This window comes from Hylobates moloch, unplaced genomic scaffold (genome assembly GCF_009828535.3).
Source record: "Hylobates moloch isolate HMO894 unplaced genomic scaffold, HMol_V3 SCAFFOLD_7, whole genome shotgun sequence".
Lineage (NCBI taxonomy): Eukaryota > Metazoa > Chordata > Mammalia > Primates > Hylobatidae > Hylobates > Hylobates moloch.
In genome coordinates, this window is record NW_026652282.1 from 64,318,029 (window position 1) to 64,325,783 (window position 7,755).

Sequence of the window (7,755 nt, forward strand, 5' to 3'; positions counted from 1 at the left end):
AGAGCACAGAAGTCAAGAACTGAGATTTGGGAACCTCTGCCTAGATCTCAGAGGATGTATGGAAATGCCTGGATCACCAGGCAGAAGTTTGCTGCAGGTGTGGAGCTGTCATGGGGAACCTCTGCTAGGGCAGTGTGGAAGGGAAATGTGGCATCAGAGCCCTCTCATGGAGAACCTCTGCTAGGGCAGTATGGGAAGGAAATGTGGGGTCAGAGTCCCCACAAAGAGTCCCTACTGGGGTACCACCTGATGGAGCTGTGAGAAGAGGGCCACTGTCCTCCAGACCCCAGAATGGTAGATCCACTGACAGCTTGTACTGTGTGTCTGGAAAAGCTGCACACTCACTGCCAGCCTGTGAAGGCAGCTGGGAGGGAGGCTATACCCTGCAAAGCCACAGGTCTAGAGCTACCCAAGACCATGGCAACCCACCTCTTGCATCAGCTTGACCTGGATGTGAGACATAGAGTCAAAGGAGATCATTTTGGACCTTTAATATTTGTCTGCCCTGCTGGATTTTGGATTTGCATGGGGCCTATGGCCCCTTTCTTTTGGCCAATTTCTCCCATTTGGAATGGCTGTATTTACCCAATGCCTGTACCTCCATTGTATCTAGGAAGTAAGTAGCTTGCTTTTGATTTTACAGGCTCATAGGCAGAAGGGTCTTGCCTTGTCTCAGATGAGACTTTGGACTGTGGACTTTTGAGTTAATGCTGAAATGAGTTAAGACTTTGGGGGACTGTTGCGAAGGCATGATTGGCTTTGACATGTGAGGATATGAGATTTGGAAGGGGCCAGGGTTAGAATGATATGGTTTGGCTGTGTCCCCACTCAAATCTCGTCTTGAATTGTAACTGCCACAATTCCCAGGTGTTGTGCGTGGGACCCAGTGGGAGGTAATTGAATCATGGGGGCGGGTCTTTTCCTTGCTGTTCTCACAATAGTGAATAAGTCTCAGGAGATCTGATGGTTTTATCAAGAGGAGTCCCCCTGCACAATCTCTGTCTTTGCTTGCTGCCATCCATGTAAGTCATGACTTGCTCCTTCTTGCCTTCCACCTTGATTGTGAGGCTTCTGCAGCCACGTGGAACCGTAAGTCCATTAAACCCCTTTCTTTTGTAAATTGCCCAGTCTTGGGTATATCTTTATCAGTGGTGTGAAAATGGACTAATAGACCTTCTTAAGTTAATTTTTAGGTATTTAAATTTATTTGTGGCAATTTTAAATAGGATTACTTTTTTTATTTCTTATTCACATTGTTTACTGTTGGTATATAGAAATGCTACTGATTTTTGTATGTTGATTTCATATTCTACAACTTTACTGAATTTGTCAGTTCTGATAGTTTTTTGAAGGAATCTTTAGATTTTTCCAAATACAGGATTATATCATCTGCAAACAAGGATAATTTGACTTCTTCCTTTTCAATTTGGATGCCCTGTGTTTCTTTCTCTTGTCTGATTGCTCTAGCAAGCACTTCCAGTACTATGGTGAATAACAGTAGTGAAAGTGGGCATCCTTGTCCTGTTCCATATCTTAGAGGAAAGGCTTTAAGTTATTCCCCATTTAGTATGATTCTAGCTATGGGTCTGTCATATATGGCTTTTATTATGTTGAGGTATGTTCCTTCTATACCCAGATTTCTGATGGTTTTTATCTTGAAGGGATGTTGAATTTTATCAAATGCTTTTTCACCATCAGTTGAAATAATCATATGGTTTTCATTCTTCATTTTGTTGCTAAGATCTATCATGTTGATTGATTTGTGTTTGTTGAACCATTTTTGCATCCCAGGGATAAATCCCACTTGATCATGATGAATGATCTTCTTAATGTTTTGTTCAACTTGGTTTGCTAGTATTTTGTTGAGGATTTATACATGAGTATTCATCAAAGATATTGGCCTGTAGTTTTCTTTTTTTGAAGTGTTTTGGTATTAGAGTAATACTGGCCTTGTAGAAAGAGTTTGATAGTATTCTATCCTCCTCTGTTTTTCAGAATAGTTTTAGTAGAATTGGTATTAGTTCTTTAAATATTTCACAGAATTAATCAGTAAAGCCATCAGGTCCTGGGCTTTTCTTTCGTGGGAGACTTTTTATTATGTCTTTGATCTCATTATTTGTTATCGATCTGTTCAGATTATGGATTTCTTTATGTTTCAGTCTTGGCAGGTTGACTGCGTCTAGGAATTTATCCACTTATTTTATACTTTCCAATTTATTGGGATACAGTTGCTCGTAGTAGCCACTAATGGTCCTTTGAATTTCTGCAGTATTAGTTGTAATGTTTCCTATTTCATCTGTGACTTTATTTATTTGGCTCTTTTCTCTTTTTTTCTTTGTCAGACTAAAGGTTTGTCAATTTTGTTTAACTTCTCAGAACACTAACTTTTTGTTTCATTAATCTTTTGTATTCTTAATTTCAGTTCCATTTAATTTTTATTTGTTTCAATCTTTATTATTTCTCTCTTTCCATTAATGTTGGGTTTGGTTTTGTCTTGTTTTCTAGTTCTTTTTAAGATGGATTGTTGTTGTTTATTTGAATTTTTTCCTCTTTTTTGATGTTGGTACATATAGGTATAAACTTTTTTTTTCCACTACTGCTTGTGTTTTATCCCATAGGTTTTGGTATGTTATGGTTTCATTATCATGTATTTTCAAAATTTTTCTTGTTATTGAGTTTCAGTTTTATTCTATTGTGGTCAGAGAAGAAACTTAATATTATTTCATTTTTTTTAATTTTAAGGTGTGTTTTGTGACCTAGCATATGGTACATCCTTGAGAATGATCCATGTGCTGAGGAGAAGAATATGTATTCTGCAGCTGATGAAATGTTCTGTAGATGAAATGTTCTGTAATATCTATTAGGTTCATTTGTCCTGTAGTACAGATTAGGTCCAATGTTTCTTTGCTGATATTGTGTCTGGAAGTCCTATCCAATGCTGAAAGTGGGATGTTGAAGTATCCAGCTATTGTTACATTGGACTTTATCTCTCTTTTTAGCTCTAATAATATTTGTTTTGGATATCTGGGTGCCCCAGTGTTGGGTGTATATATATTTTAATTTGTTATAAGCTCTTGCTGAATTGGCGCCTTTATCTTTATATAGTGACCTTCTTTGTAGTTTTTGTCTTGAACCCTATTTCTTTTAATGTAAGTTCAGCTAGTCCTGCTCTTCTTTGGTTTCCCTTGGCATGGAGTACCTTTTTCCATCTCTCTATTGTCAGTCTATGTGTGTCTTTCTAGGTGGAATGTGTTTCTTGTAGGCAACAGATTATTAGGTCTTGCTTTATTTTTTTATCTATTCAGCCACTCTATGTCTTTTATTTTTTATTTCCATAGGTTTTTGGGGAACATGTGGTATTTGGTTACATGAGTAAGTTCTTTAGTGGTGATTTGTGAGATTTTGGTGCACCCATCACCTGAACAGTATACTCTGAAGTTAATTTGTACACTTTTATCACTATCCCCTTTGGACCCTTTCCCCCTGAGTCCCCAGAGTCCATTGTATTATTCTTATGCCTTTGCATCCTTATAACTTAGCTCCCACTTATGAGTGAGAACATATGATGTTTGGTTTTCCATTCCTAAGTTACTTCACTCAGAATATTAGTCTTCAATCCCATCCAGGTTGCTGCAAATGCCATTAATTCATTCCTTTATGGCTGAGTAGTATTCAATCATATACATATATAGCACAGTTTCTTTAACCACTCGTTGATTGATGGGCATTTGTGCTGGTTCCATATTTTTGCAATTGTGAATTGTGCTGCTATAAACATACTGAAATTGAATGTATTCAGACCATTTCACAGGCTGATAGTTAACTCTAAAAATAGAGTACAGGATCAAACAAATGTATTCCTCAATGGAATAAGTGAGGTTGAAACTCGGTCTAATGTATGAGGAAACCATACTGGGTGAATGACCTAGTGGTTTAAAACAATTTTTTTTTCCATAGGTTATTGGGAAACAGGTAGTGTTTGGTTACATGAGTAAGTTCTTTAGTGGTGATTTGTGAGATTTTGTTTACCCATCACCAGAGCAGTATACACTGCACCCTATTTGTAGTTTATCCCTTTCCCCCGGAGTCCCCAAAGTCCATTGTGTCATTCTTATGCCTTTGCATCCTCATAGCTTAGCTTGCACTTATAAGTGAGAACATAAGATGTTTGGTTTTCCATTCCTCAGTTACTTTACTTAGTATAATAGTCTCTCATCTCATCCAGGCCTTGATACTGAGTTTTTTTTTGAGAAATATCCATACTGTTTTCCATAGTGGCTTTAATAATTTATGTTTCTACGAGCAGTGTATAGAGTTTACTTTTCTTTTTTTTTCACTTTTTTTTTTTAGTATACGTTAAGTTTTAGGGTACATGTGCACAACGTGCAGGTTAGTTACATATGTATACATGTGCCATGTTGGTATGCTGCACCCATTAACTCGTCATTGAACATTAGGTATATCTCCTAATGCTATCCCTCCCCCGTACCCCCACCCCACAACAGGCCCCTGTGTGTGATGTGCCCCTTCCTGTGTCCATGTGTTCTCACTGTTCAATTCCCACCTATGAGTGAGAACATGCAATGTTTGGTTTTTTGTCCTTGCAATGCTTTGCTGAGAAGGATGGTTTCCAGCTTCATCCATGTCACTACAAAGGACATGAACTCATCATTTTTTATGGCTGCATAGTGTTCCATGGTGTATATGTGCCACATTTTCTTAATCCAGTCTATCATTGTTGGACATTTGGCTTGGTTCCAAGTCTTTGCTATTGTGAATAGTGCCACAATAAACATACGTGTGCATGTGTCTTTATAGCAGCATGTTTTATAATCCTTTGGGTATATACCCAGTAATGGGATGGCTGGGTCAAATGGTATTTCTAGTTCTAGATCCCTGAGGAATCGCCACACTGACTTCCACAATGGTTGAACTAGTTTACAGTCCCACCAACAGTGCAAAAGTGTTCCTATTTCTCCACATCCTCTCCAGCACCTGTTGTTTCCTGACTTTTTAATGATTGCCATTTTAACTGGTGTGAGATGGTATCTCATTGTGGTTTTGATTTGCATTTCTCTGTGGCCAGTGATGATGAGCATTTTTTCATGTGTCTGTTGGCTGCATAAATGTCTTCTTTTGAGAAGTGTCTATTCATATCCTTCACCCACTTTTTGATGGGGTTGTTTGTTTTTTTCTTGTAAATTTATTTGAGTTCATTGTAGATTCTGGATATTAGTCCTTTGTCAGATGAGTAGGTTGCAAAAATTTTCTCCCATTCTGTAGGTTGCCTGTTCACTCTGATGGTAGTTTCTTTTGCTGTGAAGAAGCTCTTTAGTTTAATTAGATCCCATTTGTCAATTTTGGCTTTTGTTGCCATTGCTTTTGGTGTTTTAGACATGAAGTCCTTGCCCATGCCTATGTCCTGAATGGTATTGCCTAGGTTTTCTTCTAGGGTTTTTATGGTTTTAGGTCTAACATGTAAGTCTTTAATCCATCTTGAATTAATTTTTGCATAAGGTGTAAGGAAGGGATCCAGTTTCAGCTTTCTACATATGGCTAGCCAGTTTTCCCAGCACCATTTATTAAATAGGTAATCCTTTCCCCATTTCTTGTTTTTGTCAGGTTTGTCAAAGATAAGATAGTTGTAGATATGCAGCATTATTTCTGTGGGCTCTGTTCTGTACCATTGGTCTATATCTCTGTTTTGGTACCTATACCATGCTGTTTTGGTTATTGTAGCCTTGTAGTGTAATTTGAAGTCAGGTAGCATGATGCCTCCACCTTTGTTCTTTTGGCTTAGGATTGACTTGGCAATATGGTCTCTTTTTTGGTTGCATAGGAAATTTAAAGTATTTTTTTCCAATTCTGTGAAGAAAGTCATTGGTAGCTTGATGGGGATGGCATTGAATCTATAAATTACCTTGGGCAGTGTGGCCATTTTCACGATATTGATTCTTCCTGTCCATGAGCATGGAATGTTCTTCCATTTGTTTGTATCCTCTTTTATTTCATTGAGCAGTTGTTTGTAGTTCTTCTTGAAGAGGTCCTTCACATCCCTTGTAAGTTGGATTCCTAGGTATTTTATTCTCTTTGAAGCAATTGTGAATGGGAGTTCACTCATGATTTGGCTCTCTGTTTGTCTGTTATTTGTGTATAACAATGCTTGTGACTTTTGCACATTGATTTTGTATCCTGAGACTTTGCTGAAGTTGCCTATCAGCTTAAGGAGATTTTGGGCTGAGATGATGGGGTTTTCTAGATATACAATCATGTCATCTGCAAACAGGGTCAATTTGTCTTCCTCTTTTCCTATTTGAATACCCTTTATTTCCTTCTTCTGCCTGATTGCCCTGGCCAGAACTTCCAACACTATGTTGAATAGGAGTGGTGAGAGAGGGCATCCCTGTCTTGTGCCAGTTTTCAAAGGGAATGCTTCCAGTTTTTGCCCATTCAATATGATATTGGCTGTGGGTTTGTCATAGATAGCTCTTATTATTTTGAGATACGTCCCATCAATACCTAATTTATTGAGAGTTTTTAGCATGAAGGGTGTTGAGTTTTGTCAGAGGCCTTTTCTGCATCTATTGAGATAATCATATGGTTTTTTCCTTGGTTCTGTTTATATGCTGGATTACGTTTATTGATTTGCATATGTTGAACCAGCCTTGCATCCCAGGGATGAAGCCCACTTGATCATGGTGGATGAGCTTTTTGATGTGCTGCTGGATTTGGTTTGCCAGTATTTTATTGAGGATTTTTGCATTGATGTTCACCAAGGATATTGGTCTAAAATTCTCTTTTTTGGTTGTGTCTCTGCCAGGCTGTGGTATCAGGATGATGCTGGCCTCATAAAATGAGTTAGGGAGGATTCCCTCTTTTTCTACTGATTGGAATAGTTTCAGAAGGAATGGTACCAGCTCCTCCTTCTACCTCTGGTAGAATTCGGCTGTGAATCCATCTGGTCCTGGACTTTTTTTGGTTGGTAGGCTATTCATTGTTGTGTCAATTTCAGAGCCTGTTATTGGTCTATTCAGAGATTCAACTTCTTCCTGGTTTAGTCTTGGGAGGGTGTATGTGTCGAGGAATTTATCCATTTCTTCCAGATTTTCTAGTTTATTTGCGTAGAGGTGTTTATAGTATTCTCTGATGGTAGTTTGTATGTCTGTGGGATCAGTGGTGATATCTCCTTTATCATTTTTTATTGCATCTATTTGATTCTTCTCTCTTTTCTTCTTTATTAGTCTTGCTAGTGGTCTATCAATTTTGTTGGTCTTTTAAAAAAACCAGCTCCTGGATTCATTGATTTTTTGAAGGTTTTTTTTGTGTCTCTATTTCCTTCAGTTCTGTTCTGATCTTAGTTATTTCTTGCCTTCTGCTAGCTTTTGAATGTGTTTGCTCTTGCTTCTGTAGTTCTTTTAATTGTGATGTTAGGGTGTGAATTTTAAACGTTTCCTGATTTCTCTTGTGGGCATTTAGTGCTATAAATTTCCCTCTACACACTGCTTTGAATGTGTCCCAGAGATTCTGGTATGTTGTGTCTTTGTTCTCATTGGTTTCAAAGAACATCTTTATTTCTGCCTTGGTAAATTTTTCTTTATCCCCTTATTTTGAGCCTCTGTGTGTCTTTGCATGTAAGATAGGTCTCTTGAAGACACCATATTGATGGATCTGGACTCTGTATACAGCTTACCCTTCTGTGTCTTTTAATTGGGGCGTTTAGCCAATTTGCATTTAAGGTTAATATGTGTGAATTTG